Source organism: Polyodon spathula, chromosome 9, assembly GCF_017654505.1.
Source record: "Polyodon spathula isolate WHYD16114869_AA chromosome 9, ASM1765450v1, whole genome shotgun sequence".
NCBI classification, from domain to species: Eukaryota; Metazoa; Chordata; class Actinopteri; order Acipenseriformes; family Polyodontidae; genus Polyodon; species Polyodon spathula.
The window spans coordinates 36,663,351-36,690,628 of NC_054542.1; the positions used below are offsets into that span (position 1 = coordinate 36,663,351).

Consider the following 27,278-nt stretch of genomic DNA (forward strand, 5'->3'; position numbering starts at 1 on the left):
AAAATGGTGAGCAAATGTGTTCAGCCTCCATTATGTAACATGCCTATTCCTACAGCAGGCAATGTGGTCCAGTGGTTAAAGTACTGGGCTTGTAACCAGAAGGTCACCGGTTTAAATCCCATCTCTGCCACTGACTGCCTCACTGTGTGACCCTGAGCAAATCACTTAAACTCCTTGTGCTCCATCTTGCGGATGTGATGTTAAATCAATGTTAGTGACTCTTCATATAATGTGCGGTTCACAGCCTACCTCTGTAAAGCGCTTTGTGATGGTGGTCCACTATGAAAGTCACTAAATAAAAATAGATATTATTATTTTATTATTATTATTATTATTATTATTATTATTATTATTATTATTAATGTTATTTGTATTTTACAGCATCCTGTACAGTTGCTTATATGAAGCACTGGCTGGTTTTATATGTTTGTTAATAGTACCTGAAACAATAACCAGTTAATAATGACATTAATAAACACATACGTGCAGAGAATCTGGCCATAGTAAAGCACTGCTTAATATTTGTCAGAAAGAAAAAAAAAAAAAGATACTGTATCTTTGATAGTCGTTAAGGTACCAACCTGAGCAAAGTCCTGCAGTTTGATTCGTAAAAAAACAAGTTTCAAAAGGCAGCGCTATGCTCCCACACATCAATTAGTTATAAAAGGAGGTTTATTGGGCAGACTTAGCAACAATGTGCTACGTGCATAAGTCAGATTAAAAAATAATAAAAAATATGGAACCAGAAATCAGATACACACATTTGTCTGTAATTTTTATTTATTTATTTTTTTTGTAAAAAGGTCAAGTAGATGCTATGGCAATTAAAGAGTGCATACTAATATTCTCCCTTTTCAGACAAAACAAAATGAGAACGTCTACATCCTCAACTGAAGAACTGATTGCCAAGTGAGTCGGCATCCAACACACTCGCTGGGCAGGAAAAGAAATGCAAAACAAAACAAAATCTGTATAACGTCCCGCGGTTGACAATTACATTCTAGATGTTCCACACTGTCCCTAGACCAATCTCAAAATAAACCAGTAGCCACAGAACATTAGAGTCCCTGGTGTGCTGTTTATTGGCAATATTGGGGTTACAGTTCCCTGCAGCTTGAATCTGTCAAAATAATAAACAGCAAAAACCACTTGATTACTCAGACTGACTGTTTTCAGCTGCAAAAACAGAAAACATTTACAACACTTTAAGATAACAAAACACTCAGAAACACTAGAATGACCAACACCAGGGATGAAAACAAGACTCCTGTTGCACAGCAGTTAACCCATTCCAGGTTGATTAGCCCAGGTGTATAGGCAACAGGTTCAGGCATTTCTTATATTAAGCTCATTGTAAAACCAGGAATGGATCTAAGTGCTATATAATGCGAGTCTTATTTGCATCCCTGCAATACTGTTAAAGAAGTTTGACAAAATGAGCTTGAAACTGTTGCTAAAAAAACAGATTTAGATTAATGCATCAGCCAGAAGCTGTTGGTTCTTACCTGTAAATCACAAAACTGTGTTGTTTTATTTTTTATCAGTTTAGTGAACCAAGACTAAATCATGTTAACATCTATGCCAGTTTAAGAGAAAATATAAACATTCTACAAGTATCCAGCCCTCCACACACACTACATTAAAATCAAAACCACTACACTATGGAACTACTGTACAAGATACTTTAACAGAAGACTATGTATTTCTTATACAAATAATTAAGTAACTGGAACTTCACCTTGAAGTACAAAAACAAAACAACTTAATAAATGGTATATAAGGGCAGTTCCACAAATTAGGCAACCTCACAATTAAAAGTCATCCGAAATAAGAAGGTGATCATCTATAGTTTTAGAAAACAGGGCTTAATGTTAAAACAAAACAAATCTTTATTAACATTTTGAACATAATAAGAAACACACTAAAATCTACAAACAGAACTTTTTTTTTTCCTGTCTAAGAAAACAAAGAACAAAAAGGCATAGCAACAAAATCCATGAAGATCCATGAAGATCAAAGGAAAACCAACCATTCTATTCAACGAGACATCCCCCACTGCTTTCAATACCAAAGGAGACTAAATGCTCCAGAACGTCAGAATCAGCTTTTTAAACAGACTTCTTTTATTGTTAACAAATGTACAGTGTTGTGAGATGAAAGAGTCAGTTTGTATGAGCATGTCCAACACCATAGTATTTTATGAGAATTTCTCCCTTATCAAGAAAGGTGGACAAATTTATATCTGAATTACAGTCCTAATTGGTTGACATACTAGGCCCAAGTAAAAACGTAATGATTGCTAATGATTACCCACATCTCAAAAGTGTCTGAAATGTACATCTGAAATTGTGGAACTGCCCACAAGTGAACGGAAACTGAATGAGTGGTGTCTAATATCATTAGTTAAGCAACTGAGGTGTTAGTCTCATAAGTAAGTGTTTTAAAACTAGAAATGCATGTCTTTGTGACAAATATATAAGCATCCCCAGGAGCACACTCGAATGCCATATTCAATCAAATGATTTGTAAAGTAAAACTGTGTACTCCATGTCAAAGCTTGTAGTCAAAGTCTGTATCATTCATATGGCCAGAGTTTAAAGCAATGCAGCAGTGAATGGTTCATTTTTATAGGAAAGTTATTCCCACGATGGACCGTGACCGAAATATGGTGGCCATCTTAGGTCGCAGGTCAAAGTGAAGGATGTCTTTAGATTTTGCCTGCATAGTTTCCACAACACAAAATATTTGGATTATGAAACATCAGCAGAAGTAGGTGTGGCAGCAGGTATACAAACTCATACAAGTTCCCTTTACAGGGATGCTTAATGACTGCTGTACAGTATGTGGAATAACTTATGGTCTTCAAGAGATGCTTTAAAATGAAAGAGTGGCATAGATGGAACGATGTACAGACAAAGACACAATCATATTTCCATAATCTGATACTCACAAAAACATGCAGTATACTAAAAAATACCAGCCACCTCATATGTAAAACAAATGTTCCCATCTTTTACAGTAGCCACATGATTAGCTCAGTGGTGAACCTACAGAATCAATATTCAGTAGTTACAGACTTCAAACATTATTTCAGTATATACATGTTCACCTTGACTGATTTTAGGAAATACCTTGCTTCCAACACAGTACATTTTAAGTACCTCAGCCACCTTGAACAGTGCACTGTGTTCTAGTCCTGTGTTCTAAGGCAATGTATTTCGAAGCAGTGTTCTTCCTCTCTTTCTGCATTTGCTTTCCTTGGATCAATACATTAAACAATCTAATACACTGCATAACTGCTGTGCAAGTCTTTGCTGGACTCCGCTCCTTACTGTTCCTTAACTGTACTACAGCAAACTGCTTGCTAGACATAACAAATAATTGCAATACCTAGGAGGTGTTCCAGATACCAAATTACTCATGATAATGAACAAGGGGTTTAATTAATCCACAGTAAACTTTTTTTTTCTGGTAAACTGATGACTTTCAAGGGCTCATACATTAGAAAGAAAAGGCTGTGTTAACCGTGTTAAACCCAAACACTTAAAGGGAAAAAACTAAGGGGAAATTGAGGGGTTTTATGAAACTGACCAAAGACCCTACCAAGAAGAGAGAAACACCCTTTTCAGGGAATGTTCAACTCTTCAGAAACACAATTATTTAAATCTAGGGTGCAGTCTTCACATGTGAAATAACATATTTTTCTCTGCATGCAAGAATGAGCAAGACAGTTGTGTACTAGAATCTACTGTGGTCCAAAGCCATTCTTTAATAAAAACATTCTCACTTTGGATAGTGGAGTCTTGGGATATTTGCAACTAGTGAGCAACTTCTGATAAAACACAGTACGGTTCTGTGGCAGGAAATGTGACTCACCATGTCCCTCTGTGTCATGATATAGCCGTGGCCATCTCTGCAGCTGCACTTCAGTGGTACAATAGAATGAAATCCAGCTACCTGGGAAAATAAAACATAGACATTATGGTTATGAACCATTGCAGTGTACAAATATCTACAGCCTTATTTGTTCAAAAACAAAATGACTGAGGCTCCCGAGTGGCACATCTGGTAATACAGGATGTCCCCTATAGCTATGCCACTGCCAACCATACTATGGGAGTTCCCAGGGGGCAGTGCAGAATTGGCCAAGCGCTGCCCAGGTGGGGTAGGGGTTAGGTCGGCTGGCGAGTCCTAGGCGCACCGCACACCAGCGAGCGACTTTTGTGGCTGACCGGGTGTCTGCAGGTCGGCCTGTTCGCAGTTAGGAACTGGGTGGTCCTCCAATGCTGTAAGTTCTGAATATAGCTGCATGGCAGGCTTACACAGCAAAAAAAAAGCGGACCGCTGACGGCACTCATTTCAGAGGACACGAGTGCTCGTCTTCATCTCTCCCGAGTTAGTTCGGGGGTTGCAGTGGTGAGCCAGGTTGAATAGTAATTGGACATTCCCGAATTGGGAGAAAAACTGGGAAAATTAATAAATATAATTATATATTTTCTGAGTGTCATTTGAAAAGAGCCACCCCCACAAAACACTTCACACCACAATGTGGAGCAAACCAACCCTATGGCAACTTGAAGGGGACAAAGTATTTGACCAAATACTTTGATGGCTGTCCCTGAATAGAAATTGTGTTCGACCACACTTGTTATTGTTCCTGATATGCAAATATTTTCCCTTTATTAGTCTTCCAGTAGATTCCAATACAATTACGCAGAATTAAAGCTTACATCAGCACAATATGTACCTATATTACCTAAAGATAATTCTTAAGTTAATATGTACAGCTGACTCCTTCCCACTGGGTCTGAGGAGTAAAAGGCAGAGACCTAGACTACATCCTCCAAAAGCAATGCAAATATGCTCTCTGCTCTGTGCACCTTAAACAAACATAGCCTTCACAGACCACATATTAGCTATATCCTGTCCTTGAATCACCCCAGATACTAACATACTTGAATTTCATAATTATTCTATGGTATTAAATGGCTGGGATATTTTTCTGGGATGACTCAACACTGGCATGGTATGACAGTGGAACAGCACTAAACTGGCATGCTGTTATTCTGGCATAAACCTTTATTGGTCTGGCAGGATATGCTGGCATTGCATTATATTGTCTTGGCAATAAAGAGTTCTGACCATTTGCAAAATATGCCTTATAGCTGTGGCAGTTGCAGCACATTAATATCTGCCTGGGGGATATTGGCCATTTACACTGAAAACCTGATTAATGTGATGGGCAACACAGAAAAATGACAGAAATTAGCTAAGGTTTTAAACCCCCCCATTAGTATCCACATAACCTGCACCCATAGTATGCAATGTATCATGTTGCATTGCTAAATGTTTAAAAATAGTTTACAGAGCAAGTGTGTAGCAACAATTACCAGCACAGAGACCATTTAACAGAATACCATATTTTGGCACTCAAAAACAAGTTTGAATCAAAGCCTTAAACCTTCCAATAGTCAGAAATACAATTTTGCATATGTGACCAAAGAAATTGTTCGTGCACCAATCCTTTGTGTTTTAAGCAATGCATGCGCTAACAATCCTTTCATGTCCAAAAAAACTGATAAAAAATGTACATTTTCTTTTCAGGGATACCAAAATGTTTAGTGAGAAAACAGTCAGAGCAAAAATATCCAGCAACAAACTCCCCATACCCAGTTGTACAGCTTTCCTAGAAAAAGCAGAACATTCCAGGGGACCATTCTACTCGTGAGACGTCTTACACGTTAAAATATTTAGCATATTTATAAAAAGGAGACGATTATCTAGTCAGAGATACCAGGGTACTTCATAAATAAGGAGTCTAAGTGGGGAAAATGGACACTAAAATACCCACCCCTAGTCTTGCTGTTGTCATAATTTGTGCTGGTATTGTGTATATTGGTCTTGCTAGTGAAGTGATGCATGCTATCAGGCCTGGTCTGGCTTTAATTGTTTTAAGGTTTTCCTGTGCTGACAGTGGGGGTTATGTAACAGATGCAAGTCCCATGCTCCATCAGTAAAACCTTGTAGTTGAATTCTTTGATTTCAAACAGTTGACAGGAAGAGCCCTCCCTGCTCAACAGCTTACTTTGTCACATTTCTGTTGAAGATAAGCCCCCCCCGTGCAGCAAAAACAGAAAAAAAAGTAACTATTCCAACACAACTCAATCCTTCTGTGTCTGCAGGTCTAGTACATGATCATTTTTACTGGCATCATCTCACCTTTGTTCTGTACAGTATTTGCCCCCATCACATTAACATCCACGGTCCTCAACAGGGTTGGTGTCAATTTCTGCTTTTCAACTCCAATTCCATTTCCAAATCCTTTTTAAAGCAATTGCTATCTCAGACCACACAAGTGACCGGCAAACTGACCATAACACCTCCAGACCTGTGACAGTTATTGTGTAACTTGCAAAATAAAACTCATATGCAAGATTACTCGTTGGGTAATGTAAAAAAACTTTAAAATGAACCAATGTTGTTGTTTTCTTTTACCGAGTCAAAATATAATAAATAATTTAGGTCATTGTCCCACATTTTCTCGAGGAAAGGGGATACCCTGAACCCCCCCTGTTCTGGCAAGGGTTGGAAAATATACATATTTAAAATAAAAATATAAATAAATAAACAAATCACCCTACTGTCACACAAGTTTTTTTTATAGCACTTTAAATAAATTGTGGTAAAACAAATTATACAATGCTTGTGGTCAACAGAATACTGCTAACAGTAGTTTTGATCAATGATGTGTTAAAGGGAATGGGAAATTGATTTTTACAGTTTGCTTACACTGTACCAAACTAAAAGAGTAGTTCTGTGCATACAGCAAGTACCAAGAAGAGATTTTGAATACTTTTAAAAGATCTGCAATCTCAAACTTGGCCCCTTTTCAGTGCTTGTTTTCATCTGTCATGTGCACACCCTCATTATAGGCCCCTAACTTCAAAAATAAGGAGACTTGAGAGTTAATATTTTGGGATTCTTCTTAAAACTCTTCAGGTACATTCATATGCAAAATAAAAGAATCTGAGAGCGACGAAGGTAACACTGGTCCATTTGATGTGGAATAGCCCAAAGGCATAATGACTAGGTGCACCAGGCACATAAGATACTCAAACATTTTACACAGCATACTCCTGCAACATGACAGCAAATGAGTTTTAGTGATACGTCCACAATGGAACAGCAAGATGATTATAAAATGTAGTGTTAAACTGGATTGAGTTCAGCAAGTTTAAATTAATCACAGCAATATTCTTCCAAAAGTAAAATTTACATAAACTCTGGCCAAATACATTTCAGTCAATTTAGTCACTGAGCAATGGAAGAACTTGGCAAACAAATAACTGTCTCATTTATAACAGTAACAATAATAGTCTCCAAGTATATAAAAAATAAATAAATAAAAATAACAGTGTTACTTAAACACAGACAGAAGAATGGACACGCTTCTGATAATACAGTATACACTGATTCTATTATAGTACCGGTAACTTCTGCTAAATGATGTCCTAACCAAAGTTTTATCATATATGGATAACCAATTCTCTGGAATCTGATGCACAACTCTATAATGTGTAACAGACTAACATATAGCCACACATTTCCACTATACACCCAACAGGGTATAATAATCCATATATGTAACCAACCAGTACAGAACTGTATTCTAAACCAATTAAAATGTTCTTCTAAATATTGTACAGGAAAGCTCACATCATGCATGCATAGACACTTCCACTATAAGCCTGCTGCTGGCAATATGATTTCCCACAAAATGGTACTCACACACACCAGTCTGATTTGCTCAGCCCCTTTTACTTTCCACAGGGTTTGTCGGTTCTAGGGTCAGCATCTAGGTTACTTCTTACTGTAAATGTGTCTCACCCTTATCAATAACAAATTGACTGCACATGAATATATGGGATTACCAGTACTGCAGACGGAGGCTTTCTGTCTATTCCCAGGACACACACGCTGTTAACAGCCACACAGCACTCTCCTGTACCGACAAGAGATGCCTTCCCCTCCTCTCGACAGACATCAATCCCCACCCCTTAACTACCGAATGGAATTGGCAGCCTTGTAAATTAACCCTACCTTTACTACAACAATATGTTGCTTTCTAATGAAAGTATATGGCAGGGAGGAAAACAAGCAAATTCAGTACTTTCTTCACAACAGTAAAATAAGTAGACAGAATCAACAAATCATGTATATTATTACATATATATATAATAAGTGTTGTATTATATTATCTATCTTATATTCTATACCATACATACACACAAACACCACACTATATATATATATATATATATATATATATATATATATATATATATATATGTGTGTATATATATATATATATATATATATATAACACCAATATGTTAATATAATATGATACATAAACACATATATATATATATACATACTATATAATCAATAATATCATTATATATATATATATATATATATATGATTGTTTACATATATATACTAAAATGATAACACATATGATATGTGTATATGTGTGTGTGTATATTATATCAGACAGATGAGACACATATTTTAAGACTAAAATGACATGACAACACTTAACTGATGTACACACACGTAGTGTGTATATATATATATATTATATATATGTGTATATTTTATCTTTAATATATATATATATATATATATATATATATATATACACACACACACATATATACATTTACTGTATACAATATATATATATATATATATATTATTTTTTCACAATTAGCCTTGTTACAAATACTACTAAAAATGAATAATAATAATAATAATAATAATAATAATAATAATAATAATAATAATAATAATAATAAATAATAATAATGCCCCACAAAGTTACAACAGCTCTGCTTTCTTGCTCTCCCCAGTTCACGCCGCAGTTGTCACAAACAAACAACATTTGTAAAAAATATATATAATTAAAAAAATGTTGTGTTTTTAAGCTAATCATGGGTACAATCAAAATATTTATTTAAATAACAATAAAAACAAAACAAAAACAAAAAAAACGTTGTGTTAAACCATGTTTGAAACTAAACCAATAACTAAGTGGTTTACAACAAAATAACTGGGGAAAAAAATACAATCCAGGATAGTGTTTGTATAAAATTACTTTTGATAGCATTTTTTTTTTTTAATAATTCTCCCGATATACTCAAATATTACTTTTGTTTCTTTGACGTCCACTGGCATCTGCACCTGTTTAACAAAGCAAAAAAGTGACCGTCAAAAGTTTACATAGCCCAATGTATGGATATTTGGGGTATGTACTTTTGATGACAACTTAATAAAACGTAGCTATTTACAAATACTAAACAGTTAATATATTCAAATACTCAGGACGCTTGTGTCTTAAGTCGTTGTTCTTTTTTTGTGACGCTGCAACGGCACTGCAGCTTCGTCCTGTTTAGATTCGAGGAGAAGGAGCGGAGCAGCACTCACGTCGTGCGTGAGATGTTCTAAAGTTGGGTGAGTTTACATTACCTTCCAGAAGGACCTAAGCTGGTGCTGAGCCACGTCTACGGAGCGCCATTTGTGCCAAAACTGTCCGTCCCTTAGTTTGTCAATTTGTGAACTGGTCAATTTGTCCAGCAATTCGTCCATAAATCTGTCAATTCATACAGTAATTCGCAAACATATTTGTTAATTCATCTAAATCATTAATTAATTTGTCAAATCATTAATATGAAAGGCTGTACGGACCTGCTAATCAACCAGACAAACTTCCCAACAACCAGACAAACTTCCTATTGTCAATTTCGCACTGTGCCGAAAACACTGCAACCTTTCTAGCCAATGGGAGCACACACTAATATTTTAATTAGTGAAAATCCAGCCTCACTTAAAACTGCTTCAGCCAATAATATTTAGAAGGGCGTTTCCAAAGCTATTCTATTTAATAAGATACTCGACTCCACTGATTTTTCAATGGAGTCCTCCGTTTCACTGCACGCAAAGCATTGTGGTATATAGGGAGTTAGACAAAAATAATTCTATGGAGAGTCAATACAGGCTTACAAAATGTTATTGGCTGAAGTAGTTTTGAGTGAGGCTGGATTTTCACTAATTAAAATATTAGTGTGTGCTCCCATTGGCTAGAAAGATTGCAGTGTTTTCATAATGCGAGATTGACAGTTGGAAGTTTGTCTGGTTGATTGGAAATTTGCAGGTCCGTATAGCCTTTCGTATTAATGAATTGACAAATTAATTAATGAATTATTAGATTAATTAAGCACGCTTATAAATTACTGTATGAACTGACAAATTTATGCACAAATTAACAAACAAATTGACAAACTAACAGCCAGATAGATTTGGCACAAATGGCTGAAAAGAACTGAGACAGCCCAAAGCCGTCCTAAAAACAGCCAGTGTAAACGCACCACTACAACATTGTCTCACCCGAAACATAGCGAGTAGGTGAGAGAGCCAGGATTGGAACCGGGGACCTCCTGGTTACAAGCCCTTTTCTTTTAAACCACTGGACCACACAGCCTCCTAATCTTGTCGGCCAAAAGGGATCACTAGGCACCACTTACTACCACCAGTGTGGTCTTGATCCACAAATGATCAGGCTCATAACATTGACTGAATTAGTACTGGATCTGGCGATTTAGCTTTTTCACTCTACCTAAAAGTCATTACCTTGAAAAGCCCCCAGATCCTAATGGCAGTGGCACTTCCTCCTCTGAAGAACTTGCAGGTAGATCCTTCTGGGAACAACTGGACTCCTGCTAACTGATTGCAAATGTAACCCCCTTTCAGATCCGAAAACAGCAACCGTCCCAAATCCAGGTTCTCAGCTTTAAATAATCCATCCACAAACCTAAAAGAAAAAAAACAAAACAAACAAAAAAACAAGATGCAGAGTTTATTGAGAAGCAGTGTCTTATTGTAGGCAAGGAAATGTGTATTTAACCACTTAGAGGCAACAAAGGACCAACTTTCCTCAAGGGATGGCATTTTTCATTAAGCGTCAACCAACGAGGACTGCAAGGGCTGCTTTTGGTTTTTTTTAGGTCTACCTTGTGCAATCGAGTAAAAGCGTGCACCCAAGTTTGATTAGTTATTTTAAGCCGGAGTTTAAAACACTGCAAGTTGTCTAGCATCTGCATGTGTAAACAGCTGGTCCCTCAATGCTGCAATGCATTCACCAGCCTGCCCTGGGTGTTCATGTAATGACAGTGGGGGCACCCAGGGCTCAATCTTCTGATTTAACTAGATTTAAAACCACTCTTCCTATCGAATTCCTGTGTCTGTGTCCGGTCCACTTGAGATATCTGTCCTGCAAGTGTTGCCCCCATTATGGGAAGAGCTACTCCGCCACTGCACTAACCCAGTCCATTGAGACAACCTCACATTGCTTCAGTGGGTCTTGGTGGAACCTCTGTTGACTGTGATCTCTGCCACTGTTATGGAGTGGAATCACTAAAAACCACGCTCTTTCTACCCAGTTCATGATGCCTTGCTGGAGTATTACACATACCGCAGACAACTCACACAGAACTTTAAACACTCAAAAACAAATTGAAACTTTGTGGTTTGTGTGGAAATAACATATACTTGGCCACTACTTTGATTCCTTGATCAATTACATGATCAACTTTGTAACACGCATGTCTGATTTCACAGACCTCTATTATAACCTTTTACCTTACCATGGTCCCTACGACATGGTTGGAACTGATTGGTGTGAATGAAAATGTGTAAAAGTTTGAGGTCTTCCAAACAATGTGTTTAGATCCTGTAGATACAGCAACACCTCCTGACCAACATGTAAATAAGACACACAACTCAATGGGTTTAAATAGACATATAAAACGTATAACTTCTTACTTGGTATGTGTCCTTTTTGTATTCTTGTATAACCCCATTGCATTTTTTTTTTAATAGCCTACAGTAGCACCACGCAAGTTAAAGACGATTTATTTATTTATTTTAAATTGAAGCCCCCCCCTTCAAGAAAACACACAACGCTATTAAATATCCACATGAATATCCTGTCAGAGAATGGATCATGCATTCGCCTTGCTTTACAATCAAGTGCACCTAGTATGTGACACAGTAATTCTGATGCACATCCTTATGCAGTACTACTGCCTTCTTAACAAGTTGCCACAGATAATGTAGCACATACAGGACCAGTACTTAAACTGGTAAAGGCGAAACCTGAAACAAATCACTGTTCTGACTAATTCCAGTCGATGTTAAATTAAAGTACCTTTAGAACACAACAAAAAGCAGAACACAAGTTGGTCAAACTACAAACAAAAAGTTTCAGTTGCAATCAGTCGACTGCATTGATTTCACCCACGTGCACAAACACTGCTCATTATCTCTTTAAATCTTAAAGGGCAAGAACCAAATACACAGCATGCAGACAAAGAAATGGTAAATCACAAAAAATAATTAATACCCAATGCTGAATCCATTACCACGTTTTCTACCAATAATTTCCAACACAAAACAGCAGGGGGAAATGTGTTAATATTTAAATAGTCTACTAATTCTAAATGTTCTTACTATACGACTGATGCCGGTAATAAGTGTACCAGAAATAAAAACAATAAAATCGACTAAAATGCTTACAAAATACACTACCACGCTTACATTGATTAATGACCAATATTTTCTTTATTTTTCACTCATGAACTGTAAAATCAAGCAAGGCCGAACGTTTTTTCCAAACGAACAACTACAAATAAAGAGAGAAAACGGAACTTAATGGTTATTTTTATGTTTTAGACACGACAGCAATTTACTCACCCCGTGTTTAATATATAGAGACCACATTCCATAATAATGATGTACATCCATTCCAAATAACTTTCACACAAACATCAGTATGAGTATCCCACGATTATCAGTTTTTTTCTTTTTAAAAGCACTCCTCCTCAGACGACAAAATCAGACAAAAAAAAAAACACCCACTGTGGTTAATAAAAATACAAAATACACACGTTAACGTTGGGCTCCGTACGCCAAACAAACACAAAAAGCTGGCCGAAGAAGTTAGTTTCAAACTTGAGCAACTTTTTTTTCAAAGAAGTTGTTCCTGTTTCGCCAAACTTGGGGGAGGGGAGTTCAAACAAGCTCCGTTCTAACATTTAAGACAAAAGTTTCTCAGTGACGAGTGAAGACTGCAGTACTGCCGACTCACCGGGATAATGCAATGGTCGGGAATTTTTCTAAATAAAATGCACTGTGCAGTAATGTTTTTGTCATTATGTATTTTTGAATAGTATTAAAATGTGGAACATGTTCATGTTTTGGTTTTTTTTTTTGTTGTTTTTTTTTTTAAAGCATTTAACATTGAAGCACAAAATATACTGGACATTTATTAATGCTACAATGTAAAGAAATTAATATATATATATATATATATATATATATATATATATCTATATATTATATATATCTATTATATATATATATATAAATTTACCAGTGGTGTTTAGAAAAAAGACTCCAAATTTGGCTGAGGTTCCAAACCGGTGCCTCAAACATTCTTTTATAATATAAGATTATATTTTGGAAAGTGTGTAAAAGACACACATGATTTTACATAACGTATATATATATATATATATATATATATTATATATATATATATATATATATATATATATATATATATATATATATAATAACTGTTGGCATGACATTCAACTTGGAAATAGTAGTCAATAATGGTCCTTTGGTATCATTTAAATTTTATCGCATAAAAATGACCTTTTCTATATGTGTTATGTTAATTGTGATACCGAGTAGCCGACAGCTGTCTCCTTGCACAGTTGCTATATAGATACATAAACATACCGTTTAATATAATACTCTTCATAAGTCCGTCCGGCTAACAAACAACAAAGTAAAAAAAAAAAAAAAAAATCCTTCTTGCATTATTTACTATCTTTACACCTCTCAGCGCACCTCTACGGGTCACGTGATTAACTGCATATTTGCAGTGGCGTACATCAAATTCAACACAGTGAATAGTAACATACTCAGTGGCCATTACAGACAGTTTGCTGGCATACGCACCCCCGCTTGCGCAGAGCAGATGGAAAAGTCCGATTCCAAACAACGATTCTAGGTCGGGTCGGTGTGCCATTGAATACATTAAAGCCTTGAATCAATGCATGAGTGTTACAATCATAAGGCCAGTTAGTAGCGACCCAGACGTCAGCAAAGCTGCAGGCGCTACATTTTCGGATACACCTCAGCAGCACACTACAGTAACATTTGTAGTAGGATGGGATACGGTTGTGTGTTTGAAGGATTTCAGACAAGGCACCCCCAGGCCTGCTTATTTAATTTATTCCATTTGAAAATTGAAACATTGTTTGATGAAAGAAAAAAAAAAAAAAATGACCATGTTAAAAAAATGGGGAAAGAACATAGTAGGTTATATTTCGGGACACGTTTTTTTCTAGATTTGAACGTTTACTCTAGTGTTTCCCTTTAACAACAATACTGCAGATTGCTCATTTGAGTAAACAGTTTTGATAATACAATGGCCATGAAGCAAGCAAAAACTGTATTTTGGTCACAAATAACTTGGTAGTACACTGCTGTTCAAAGATTGTTGCAAAGGCTTCCTCTGCTCTGTCTCTAACTTTTAACCACTCTGCTGGGTAAATATGTAACTTTACTGGTATGTTTCTGCTTTATAAATATAGCCCTGTATAGCTAATGGAACTTTATTTTTCAATTCCAAAAAATTAATTTGCTTAAAAGGGTGGGGAGGGAAATGTAAAGGCTAATAAACAAAACACTTACTAACCGACAGTGTTGCCAAGACTTTGTACTTGAGCAAATTATATGAGGAATTTAGGCCTCAAACCCAGTGGCAACATAGTAAAAACAATGAATGAGCTCAGGCCCTGGCTGTCTTAAATAAAGTTTTTGCCTTAAAGTTAAATAAAGTTCTTTTGTTCGCCCTTGTCAGGCCTGCTCATTAACAAATACATATGCAGCAGGAGAGAATATCACAGGACAGATTTCTGTGTCTGCAAACCCTACATGTTTTCCATGGTATGAATTTAGCACAAATTGAAGAGTTTCTGTGTTTTCCCTTCTGTTAATTTATTGCCAGGCAAATAAATCAATATAGCCTAACCATTGTGTCTATAGCCTTAACTGACTGTTCAAAGAAAGAGCACAGTTTGACGCACAAAGAGAAAGTGTCGTCACAAAGGGCTGAATTGAAAATGCATCATCTCCACTCAGCTCTGAATCACAGTCGTAGAATTTTCTTCAAAATATGGTAACCAAACAATTCTGAAGAACCCCTTCTGTTTTTTGTGTGTGTGTGTGTGGGTGAAGCCTAAGATCTAATTTTACAGCTGTAGCTCACTCACCCCTCTAGTCAGGGACCTGAATAAAAGTATTTGTTGATGTGTCTGTTCCTCCTTTTGCCCTATTTAAAAATATGAAACAATTCCAATTAGTTTCCCCTTCTAGGTTCTTTCTTCATGTTGCAAATAAACAAACAACAGAAATGTATTTCCTGTTTCTTTGCTGTTCCCTCACCTGCATACAAAACATTTTTGGTAATGCAAGGGATTAAACCACCTGGTTTCTGTATAATCCTCTGTATCTGCCTACTCTACTTTATACCCTAGTGAGTACTAACATGAGGAAACCGAAACCTTCTACAACACACACTTTCAGCAACAATCCCCTAAGCTAGTTGGATGCGCTTGTTTTAATTTTTTACTCACAGGAACTTCTGCCTGCTGTTTATGTAACCCAGCCATTTTTTTTCAGCCAGTCCGCCAAGAACAGTTACAAAACAGAGGCTTTTATAAATAACAACTATTTAGAGCTGTTCAGTTTCAAGCTCTTTTGTTAAACTGTTAGATGAATTTGTTGGTTGATGATTGTTTTCATGAAGGAGGATGCCAGCTGACGACATCGTCTAAGTTAAGTACAGTAAGTAAACTGCTTATAATGGTGGAAATTCCTTGTGCAGGGTTAGAAAATGTGTTTACCTGGGAATGGTTTTATTTTTTATTTTTTACATCTAACAACAAATATGTCGAACTAATAATATCCCTCAATATAACAAGTATAAACTGTATATTCCTGTATATTATACTTTTGATATGAAGTGTACTCTGCCACTACACAAGCACATTCGATTAAAAGTATTTCCACCTCATGTTGTTATAAGAGACATGTTGATAATGTTTCCCATTCTGTGACTACTGCAACAAAACCAGCCCTGCTCTTTGAAATAACAGCTGTTTACAGTAAATTGTAACCAGCAGTACTTATCAGTGTGAGGTTTTATTTTCTATGTTTGCAGGTGGCAGAAATCACTGCAGGAGGTGCTATCTGGTGATGTCAAATCCAGTTGACAAGAACACCTTTACTGTAGGTCATAGCAAGCAAACCATAGAGAAGTAATGACTCGAACAACCAATGAGATGCAAAACCCCAAGCAGCTGTGTTCTGCCTGGCAACACCCTCCACTAACAGAAAGCCAACACAAAGAAAAGAATAACTTGTTTTGTTCGACTTACTTGGTTGTAAATGTAGTTGTTTAGATATTCAAGCAGTCAAGACTTTCTAATATCTAACTGTACAAGGACCCCTTTGAAACATTTTCTTGTAAATTGGCTTCTAGAAAACCATTTTGAATTTCCAAAACACAGGTTTTAGAATGACATACTATTTACAGGGGGTCTTTTATTAACTTCTTTTGCAAAAGCTATTATTCTTACCCTAAATTTGAGAGTGATAACTAAATGTGCTACTCATTTCCAAAATAAATACTAAATGTAACTTGAATCTTGAATAAAAGAGTTTCACAATATTAGTCACATTCAAATAAATAAAACCCCTAAAAAGCTACTGTAGTCAAGCTGTGGATTAAACAGGCTTCACATCCCATGCAGGTATCCAGAATGTATTTTAAACAACAGGAAACAATTGGCTCTTTGTCAGTGGGGGCAAGTCTGCAATCTGAAATGAGTCTCCTTGAAAAGTTTAAAATAAATAAAACAATCACGTCCAAAAAAAAAAAAAAAAAAAAAAAAAAAAAATTCTCCTGCAAATGAATACTGTTTGCAACTATTGGCAGCAAAATTGGGGTTGAAACTGAACCCCCCCATGTGAACCCCCCCATGTGAACCCCCCCATGGCATACTGCATGCTTCAGGAAAAGATGTGTGTTCTGCAGAGAAGCTGAAGTACAGTGACATCAGTAATATTGCAGTCTGAATAAACAATTGTATAGGACATTTTAACCAACCAAAGGACTTACCAGTAAAAATGTCATTATTCGCTAAAAAAATAAAAAAATAAAAAAGTAAAAAATAAAATGCAGAATAATGTGGTCTGCTACATGTTCAATTGGGAGTAGAGTCGACTGAATTATCTAACTGAGACTGTAGTGCCATTAATTTAAGTGCATTAAACATATAACACTTAATATGGAAATGACACTCATTAGCTGTATTTACAGGGATTACACAAGGAGGTGATTAATTTCGTAGCGAAATGTTGTCAGTTAATCAGGGGAGATGTTAATAAATGTGTTGGGTTATTAGAGCATTTTCACTCTTGTAAACCCAGAAGTAAAAGCTATAGCTTAATTTGAGCCAGGTGTCAAGCAGTTAACAAGATATATCTCATTTTCTGTGGGGTGTAGACCTGTGTAGAGCAAGCAGAGTGGAAGACATGAAGGAATTAGTAAGGCATTATGAGGTTATCATCTGGTAATTGCAGATGTAGATCCAGTTTTACATTTTGTTTAGGAATCAAAGACCATTTTCCGTAAGCGTACTTATGCAATAGTAAAGATAATAAAATGAGTATCATTGCTAATCTGTTTCTGTTTCATTTAAGCTTACTTCAAACCTTGAAATGTATTCTCTGTTTTACAGTAAGCATGCTACATTCACATTTACAAAAACATTATTATTTACCTTGTTTTCAGGGATATACAATATACTCAACAAGGATGTTTTAGAAACACACACACACACACACACACACACACACACACACACACACACACACACACACACACACACATATATATATATATATATATATATATATATATATATATATATATATATATATATATATATATATATATATATATATATAGTAGCGTTCTCTGTTAAAGCAGGCGGGCGCATCACACAGAGCGAGGCAATCCAAAATCCCCAATATAAACAATTCAGTCGGTCTAATGATTAAATAAAGTTATTCAATTGACAAACTATTATTGAGAACTGCAGGGGATACCCAGAGGATGAACAATAGCCACCAGCCTTTCATTTGTTACAACAGGGCGCATTAAAGTCTTTCTTCACCATCAGCCTGGGTGGCTGTGGACAGTTGCGGAAATGACATAAAATTCGAAGCTAATTCGGCATCTGCCCGCTGCAGATGGGCACTTCGTCAACTGCCCAGGCATTATGGCAACGGTCCATAACATTATATGTCTATCTTTTTTTTTTTTTCTATGCATGTTTTAGTTTCGCTGAAATTAAATTCTCATTGACATGGCTGAGGCACATTTATCCTGTCACAACTACACTTCTTGAAAACATTATTTCCTGTCCTTGCTTACTGTGCTTGGGGTATTAGGCACACACCAGAGGCCCATATCCACAAGTAATGCAAGACAAGACCTAGGTAGTGCCAAAAGTTTCAGTAATAGACCTCAATAGGCCTTGTATTGATACAGCTAGCCACAGTCATCACCGCATGCCAAGTATGAAAGTGTGGGGTCTTTAAGAAAACACTGCCTACTTCTGATTACTGGGGGTTCTCTTTTGAACATGTTGGGTAAATGTGAGCTTTCGAGACGTAAAGAAGCAGTTTTCATGCTATTTACAATGACAGCCAAAAGATTACAGGGGCATTTTTTTTATTTGGTGGATTAAAATGTTATAATTGCATGCTTATCTTTGAAACGAAAAGGCTGACAGAGACAATGAAAGCATGTGCTGAAATAAATCAGTGCACTGGGGATAGAACACAGCATTTTCACTTCTAGGTCAATATTTTCATTATAACTCTGGCCAGTAGGGATGAAGATTTTTTCTTAACCTGACAATATGGATTCTGGTACGTTATTTACTCAGCTGAGTTATTTGGTGCCTTCACCACAAAACCCAAAGGGGCCCTTCTGTAAAAGATGGCACCCTCTAGTTCTACTGTGTCACACCATTACAGTGAAGTACTGTATCTCAAGTTCCAACGTAAATTTGACAGTAGGGCACTGTTGGTAACATTGCATGCTTTGTGGAGAAATAGTTTCAAAACTACTGAGTAAATGGAAATAATCTAGAATTTACAGTATGAAAGTGGAGGAGTTTCAGTAAAGTCTACCAGTCCAGTCAATCTTTATCTGACACTAATTAGAGGGATGGAAATAAGACTCCCATTGCATAGAGGTTTCCCCCCATTGCAGATGAGCTTGAATAGCCACATTGTATGTGGTAGGTTACAAGGTCAGATGTGTCTTATTAAACTCATAGCAAAACCAGGAATGGATCAGACTGCTATGCAATGGGAGTCTTATTTTCATCCCTGAATTATAATGAAGGTAAGGACAGGGCAGCACGGTGCACTGTGAGATTCCAGGACCCCAGTGCAGAAAGCAGCAGAGTGACCAACTCAATCCGAAGCTCTCCATTGGTAACCATTGGATGGTTCTCTTTGGTTTACTCTATAAATCAAGTCAAGCACACGCGTGGTTGTGAATGAATGAGGACGTTCTTCTTCCATTGTTTCCAGAAGAACTTATTTTAGGAAAGGACTTTGAAGCCCCCATCCACCCAGGAACGCAGCCCGACAGGCTCTGCCACTAGTTAGCCAGTCATTATAAAAGGCTTTTTTTAGACTCCTACACTACCTTCTCCCCTTGAGTACTTTCTATCTGAATCACACAAATCCATACTCCTGCTTTTTCACTCAGACATTTAGTAAGTAAGGAAGCCCAGGTAAAATGAGCAATAGAAACTCACCGAAAGTTATTCTGTTTCAAGGCTGATGTCCCATTGTATTAGGCAGAACGGTATAGAACATGATTTAGAGTTCTGTAAGATACAAGATTATATTTACAGAGGGCTGCCCACAAATGAGCTCCTTGGCTGCTTTGGCTTGTATCTCACAGCACCCTACGCTATATATTTTATAATAGTTTTACAAGAATAATTAAACAGTGCAGGTACATCTTCAAATGACATTATTTGAACCCAATTCAAATTATGTGACATAAGCCATCTGCTGCAAACTATCAGACATGTCTGATATGTGAAACTCTTTATACAGGTCAACTCTTTCAGCATTCATGCTTATTTCTAAAAGGGCCCTTTCTCCATAGTGACATGGTGAAGTAAACATTCTCAGGGGTATCTGTCTGTGAATGTGCAAATCAGGCAGGGAGGTTTTTTTTTTTTTTTTTTTTTTTTTTTTAATAAAAGACACAACCTCTAACAGCATAGCACCCCCACACTTCGCAGGGTAGGCTACTGGTAGCTAGAGTAACTGTAGGCCTATGATTGAGCAAGGTTTGGAATTAGGACACTCTCGAACTGTGTTACTGTTACCTTTTGTGATACACAACTAATAGCTTAATGAGCGGTAAGTAGGGTGACCAGACCACGGTGGACAGTCCCGGTTTTTCATAAAAGGTCCCAGTGTCCTGACATTTTGCTCAAAATCTTTAAAAAGTCCTGTTTTTCAGCCACTTAATGTAGCGCAACAATCTCTAAATACCTTTTGTCAAAATAACGTGAACACCCGCTTTTAGTTTATGATACCTGCACTGAAAACAAAATAAAATAAAAAAAAGGTACTAGGGTAATTGAGAACATTATTTTTAGAAAGTGATTAATACAGGCATGCATGCTTATTCCTCAGCCCACCACGCATTTTCATATATTCAATATGAATCTACAATTTGGTGTAAAACTGTCATTTTGTAGCTGTTTGCTTCTAGTGGGATTTAGCCCAGACAAGCAGTGAGAGGTTGCAATCACCCGAATCCAACAGTTTAAACCACAGCAACATCGTCAATAAATAGAGCCTGATGCAGCAAAACAAGAAAGAAAAATGCCAAAATGTAAATGCATTTTTAATGATTTAATGTATTATTAAAATAGCCTATATTTATATCCTATATGGTTTAATTAGTCTTATCAATTATTTAACAATGTGTCTGTGTTTTGAGCTTTGAAAATCTGGTCACCCTATCAGTAAGGGAAACGCAGCTGCCTAAAGTGGGCTGGGCAGCTTCTGTATTATATATTACTGTCCATCTTGGAACTCTCAATGGTTTCCAATTTCTGAGCAACAGCTTTTGAATCCATCCTGTGCTGCTGATTGATAGTGACTGAGGGTACGTGTGAGAGAGGATGTACTCTGATAAGGGAGGCTATGAATGGCTTTGTTTTGTCTGGAACTGGGCTGACAGTGTAATAAAGCCTGTTGTTGCACTCCCGATATGAAATTACAGACTGGCACAGATTTTATATATCTATATCTATATCTATATATATATATATATATATATATATATCTATCTATCTATCTATCTATCTATCTATATCTATCTATCTATCTATCTATCTATATATATATATATATATATATATATATATATATATATATATATATATATATATATATATATATATAGTGTTAAATAAAGCGGATACAATGTCTTACACATTACACAGTTTAAAGTATTCCAAGTCTAAGTAGGTTTAGGCCAATCCGTTGTTCAATTTTTTTGTTTTGTTGTGGAATATTCACAGGTTATATTCAGCAATATCAAATAACGCTCTGCCATACACAGTCTTGTCATTACCAAGCAACATCCTCTTTATTGACATGAAAAGCCATCTGCACTAACTCTTTTTGAAGGTTCTACCAAGCCATTGAAATTACGACTGTGGGAATATCAGCTACTTCTGTACGAGTGATAATAGAAACAATTGATTGTGCCTATGATGCAGTAGGGGTAGGACATCACATTTTAACCAACTCTTAACCTAAACAGAAATGAAAATAGCATTTTACAGAACCATCATTTTTCCTGGGATTCCACAGTGTTGTTTTCAGATGGGCGTGTTAGGAATGCAGTCCCTCATAGTGGCTGTCAGATGCATCTCCTGTCTTTGCCTGTTCGAGTTAAATCTCACAGTGACAAAGCCGCAAGTAGACATGGGTGACAGAACAAGCCCTTTCCTGAGGAGTTGTTCCGCTGATCCCCAAATCTTTAAACTGAAGCTGAAAATTTAAAAAGCATCTCAGATAATATATGGGTGGGGGTGTAGCAGCTACACAATTTGCATAGTGTGATTGCATGCAAATCTCTTTTCTAAGAGCAGTCACTGCAAATGACTAGAAATGGCTAAAGAGCTACCAGCTTGGGAATGCTAAGAAATCTAAACGCACCAATAAAGCAGAGAAGTCTATCTGTGCCTGCAAGAAAATGGCACCTCTTGTTGAAAAGACTTCTGTCACTCTTTGAAATGAAACGGATGAAGATTATTTTTCTATAAAGCCTTTCAGACAGAAAACCTTTAGAAAACCAAGGACAGGTAGTGTCGCTATTCTTTCTGTAAAGCTACAGATAAGGCTCACCTTAGAAATATATGCAGCTAGTAATTCAAAGCTAAACATGGGAGTCAATACAATACACATGGGGAATACACATTTTCGTTTTTTTTTTTTTTTTTTGATCACTTGATGTCCCTTGACAGTTATATTGAGCCGACTTAATTAAACTCTTGGAAAGGCAGTTGATTGTGAAACAAAATCAATTTAGTTTTTTCTCCCGTAACTTGAATGAGACTAGGATTCTGTTTCATTGATAACGTAAAAAAACATCTTAAAATCACATGCACATACAACACATGCAATCACACATTCTCCAGGCCAGCTGAAATATTAAATGCATTCCTATCTGAAATATTTCTGTCAACCTACAGCAGCTTAATGTTCTAATTAACCCACATCTATAATCAGGATTAATATCACTATTGACCAAAGGGTGGACTCTCTCTGCCTGTCTAGAAAGGGGTCATTAAGCTATATAAAAACATACCATCCCATATTCTAAAGGATTAGCATGCCAGTGAGTGCATAGTGGACTCAAACCACTGAGCTTAGGGTTTACCTGTTATCTATGTTCCTCTTGAACATAGTCACACTTATTTAATACATGTTATACAACACAGTCTAGCTGTTCAAATTTTCATGTAACATAATAAATCATGGCAATGACATTCATGTAAATATGACTGTCAATGCCTACTATTAGATAGATCTTTTCAGGAATGGCACAGTCTATACAACCTGGCTGTCTGCTGCTTTCCCTTTTTTCTCCTGTTCCTGTAACACACATTTTCCTATAATTATCTAATGTTGTATCTGCTTAGATTAATATTTGCAATTATAGACTAAACATTCTGAAAAGACTCATCAAGGCTAATTGTGAGGTTGGGGAAGGATATTACTGTTGTGCTATGCACTGAAGCTCATAAGTGAATCAATGTGTACTGCAGCCTGTGCTACACTTATGTTCCTAATAACCACATAATTTCCTTACAATCAGCCTTGATAAGCCTTTTGAAAAGCATGTTTTGCTGGAAAAGTTAGCATGGAAAATAACATGCAGAACACACATACCTTTCTACTTGCACTTTATGTAGAACTGTGTGGGGGGAAAAAAAGAAATTGGTTCAGAAGAGAACCTGTCTCCTCAGAGAAGAAAATATCCAGCAACGTGCTCTCTTCAAAGTCATGAGCAGGGGTCTTCAGGTTTCGAAGATCTCCATTCCGGGTAGAGTATTATACATAATGAGGTTTACTACAACATTGTGTGGTGGCATGCTGTTCCATTCAAAATTGCCCGTTCCTGCCTTGAGGGTCTCCTGACCTTTCATTGATGAAGCGGACAGAGTCAAGTGGTAATATGTGCCAGATGCTTGATATTCATTGCCAGGGGAATGTTTTGAGATTCTTGTCGATCGAAGGCCTTGTATCTGCAAAAAATGTCACTCAAGGAAAGGTCTAAGTCACTTCTGGTGAGGGCAGTGTTTAAGTGTACAAAGACAGCGTGTAACTGTTTTAAGGATTTAGTTTATTTGTACTAGCCTTGAACATATATAGTACACTTATAATATCAGGGCATCCATGTCACAATACAGTCAAAGTATTTATCACAGTGAAAGACAGTGTATCTATTACAATTACAGCAATATTCTTCAACTAGTTCACACTTTAATGAAGGAACAAACCAAAAATGAGGGTGACTGCAAATTCAAGCAAATTCTTTTCACTTATGGTAGTCAGTATTTCCCTCAAGTATTCCAAAAGTAGGGCAGAATCTGATTTAAAGATAAAAGTATCCTTGATTAAAGCTATTTACAATAACGATTAAAATAACAGCTTGCCCAGATGGAGAAGCAGATAGCTAGAGGGACCCATAGACATGAGTTATATTTGTGCATACATACACTATATATATATATATATATTTCAACAGGCTTACTAAAACTTTGTTCAATTAAACTAGAATATAAAGGGCATGTGAGTGTATTTTGGACTAGATTCTCAAAACTATTTACTCCAAACTCTCATTAGCGCAATTTTGTGCTGAAAGGAAAAAGAAAACCACTAATTAAGCATGAAAAACTAATCAGAAACAACTTAATATTAAGCCCCTACATTAAAAGTCTTAGGGGTAGATATACTATGATGGGCCAGTCGCAGCGCAAACATACCGCAATTTGCATTTTCATTACTACAGTTCTCAAAGTGCACATTTTGTTTATGTACTAAGAAAAAATATGTTAATGAAGAGAGCCACAATATACTAATTTAAATATTATTGTGTCACCTTAGCGTTTTTTCAAATAAATAGCGGGAACTGAGTTGCTGCAGCAGAGGGTGCCCGAAGGATAACGTCTATACATGCAAGGGTGCAAGAATCAAAAGAACATTGTTTTTGTTCAATGTAAACATCATATGTGCAATGCATTCTGTTCCATCTTCATTTTACCTATACTGAACAAAAATATAAATGCAACATGCAACAATTGCAAAGATTTTACTGAGTTACAGTTCATATAAGGAAATCATTCAATTGAAATAAATTCATTAGGCCCTAATCTATGGATTTCATATGACTAGGAATACAGATATGCATCCTTTGGTCACAGATACCTTACAAAAAAGGTAGGGGCGTAGATCAGAAAATCAGTTAGTATCTGGTGTGACCACCATTTGCCTCATGCAGCGCGACACATCTCCTTCGTATAGAGTTGATCAGGCTGTTGACTGTAGCCTGTGGAATGTTGTCCCACTCCTCTTCAATGACTGTGTGTAGTTGCTGGATATCGGCGGGAACTGGAACACGTTGTCGTACATGTCGATCCAGAGCATCCCAAACATGCTCAATGGTTGACATGTCTGGTGAGTATGCAGGCCATGGAAGAACTGGGACATTTTCAGCTTCCAGGAATTGTGTACAGGTCCTTGAGACATGGGGCCATGCATTATCATGCTGAAACATGAGGTGATGGCGGCAGATGAATGGCACGACAAGGGGCCTCAGGATCTCGTCACGCTATCTCTGTGCATTCAAATTGCCAATGATAAAATGCAATTGTGTTTGTTGTCCGTAGCTTATGCCTGTCCATACCATAACTCCACCGCCACCATGGGGCACTCTGTTCACAATGTTGACATCAGCAAACCACTTGCCTACACAACTGCTTGCCTACACGCTGTCTGCCATCTGCTCGGTACAGTTGAAACCAGGATTCATCTGTGAAGAGCACACTTTTCCAGCGTGCCAGTAGCCATTGAAGGTGAGCATTTGCCCACTGAAGTTGGTTACGACACCGAACTGCAGTCAGGTCAAGACTCTGGTGAGGATGACAAGCACACAGATGAGCTTTCCTGAGATGGTTTCTGACAGCTTGTGCAGAAATTCTTCGGTTGTGCAAACCCACAGTTTCATCAGCTGTCCGAGTGACTGGTCTCAGACGATCCCGCAGGTGAAGAAGCCGGATGTGGAGGTCCTGGGCTGGCGTAGTTACACGTGGTCTGCGGTTGTGAGGCCAGTTGGATGTACTGCCAAATTCTCTAAAACGACATTGGAGGCGGCTTATGGTAGAGAAATAAACACTAAATTCTCTGGCAACAGCTCTGGTGGACATTCCTGTAGTCTTGAGACATCTGTGGCATTGTGTTGTGTGACAAAACAGCCTTTTATTGTCCCCAGCACAAGGTGCACCTGTGTAATGATCATGCTGTCAGGTGGATAGATTATCTTTGCAAAGGAGAAATGCTCACTAACAGGGATGTAAAAACATTTGTGTACAAAATTTGAGAGAAATAAGCTTTTTGTGCGTATGGAAAATTTCTGGGATCTTTTATTTCAGCTCATGAAATATGGGACCAACACTTTACATGTTGCGTTTATATTTTTGTTCAGTGTATTTTAATACTGTTATATGTAAAAAATGAAAGGCAGTTTAATCCCATCAGATTCTATAGTGGGGCCCCAACCTTCACCCCCAAAAAGCTTTTTATAATCATACAGTAGTCCTTCGCTAAACTGGACATGTTTGTCCGACATAAGGAGATGTCGGGTTTAAAAACAACACAATTACATCACACACACATACATTTACAGTTCTTAATGTATTTGAAATATCAATCATTGGATGAAATAACACTAATGTGTTTTAGGTAAAAATATAAATCTGTACAGTAGGCATATACAGTACAGTATAGTAGTAAAATCAAATGAATACCTAGCACACTTTTTTGTACTTTAGCCTACTGGTAAAAGAAAATTGGTGTACAATGTGAATAAAAGATTATTTTAAATTGAAACTAAATGATTGTAAAGTACATCCTGACTTTACTGGAAATTAGATACTTGGGTGTTTGTCTCAAAAATACATTGAGCACAACTGGCAACATACAAGAAAAAGCGGACTGCAGACTGGGAAATGCCAGCAACAATTGCGAGATGTTTAAAACATGCTTTCAAAAGTTCTTAACAAATTGATGCAATTGTAAGTGCTGCAATTGACCGCAGCTTTAGTACCTCTCATTACAATATTTCTGATCCCTCATTTGCACTATCATCTCCACCCTGTTTTTGCGAATTTCTGCAGGAAAGCACAGTATTACATATCCATTTAAAGTCAAAGCTCAAATAAAAACTGCGGCTGCAA

The 27,278-nt window shown here is 36.8% G+C and overlaps 1 protein-coding gene across 3 annotated transcripts in view; it reads right to left on the reverse strand.

The window, feature by feature from the left end:
• The window catches only part of LOC121320763 (B-cell CLL/lymphoma 9 protein-like), an 86,007-nt gene that overhangs the window by 25,762 nt on the left and 32,967 nt on the right, over positions 1 to 27,278 (reverse strand). For 2 of the 3 annotated variants that reach the window (XM_041259377.1, XM_041259375.1), the window contains exons 1-3: positions 12,814 to 13,151; positions 10,693 to 10,873; positions 3,877 to 3,957 (exon numbers count right to left, since the gene is read on the reverse strand). The gene's annotated coding sequence lies outside the window, so the exon portion shown is untranslated. Of the gene's footprint in view, positions 1 to 3,876; positions 3,958 to 10,692; positions 10,874 to 12,813; positions 13,152 to 27,278 lie in introns of those variants that run through there. The other variant, XM_041259376.1, reaches the window with a different exon arrangement.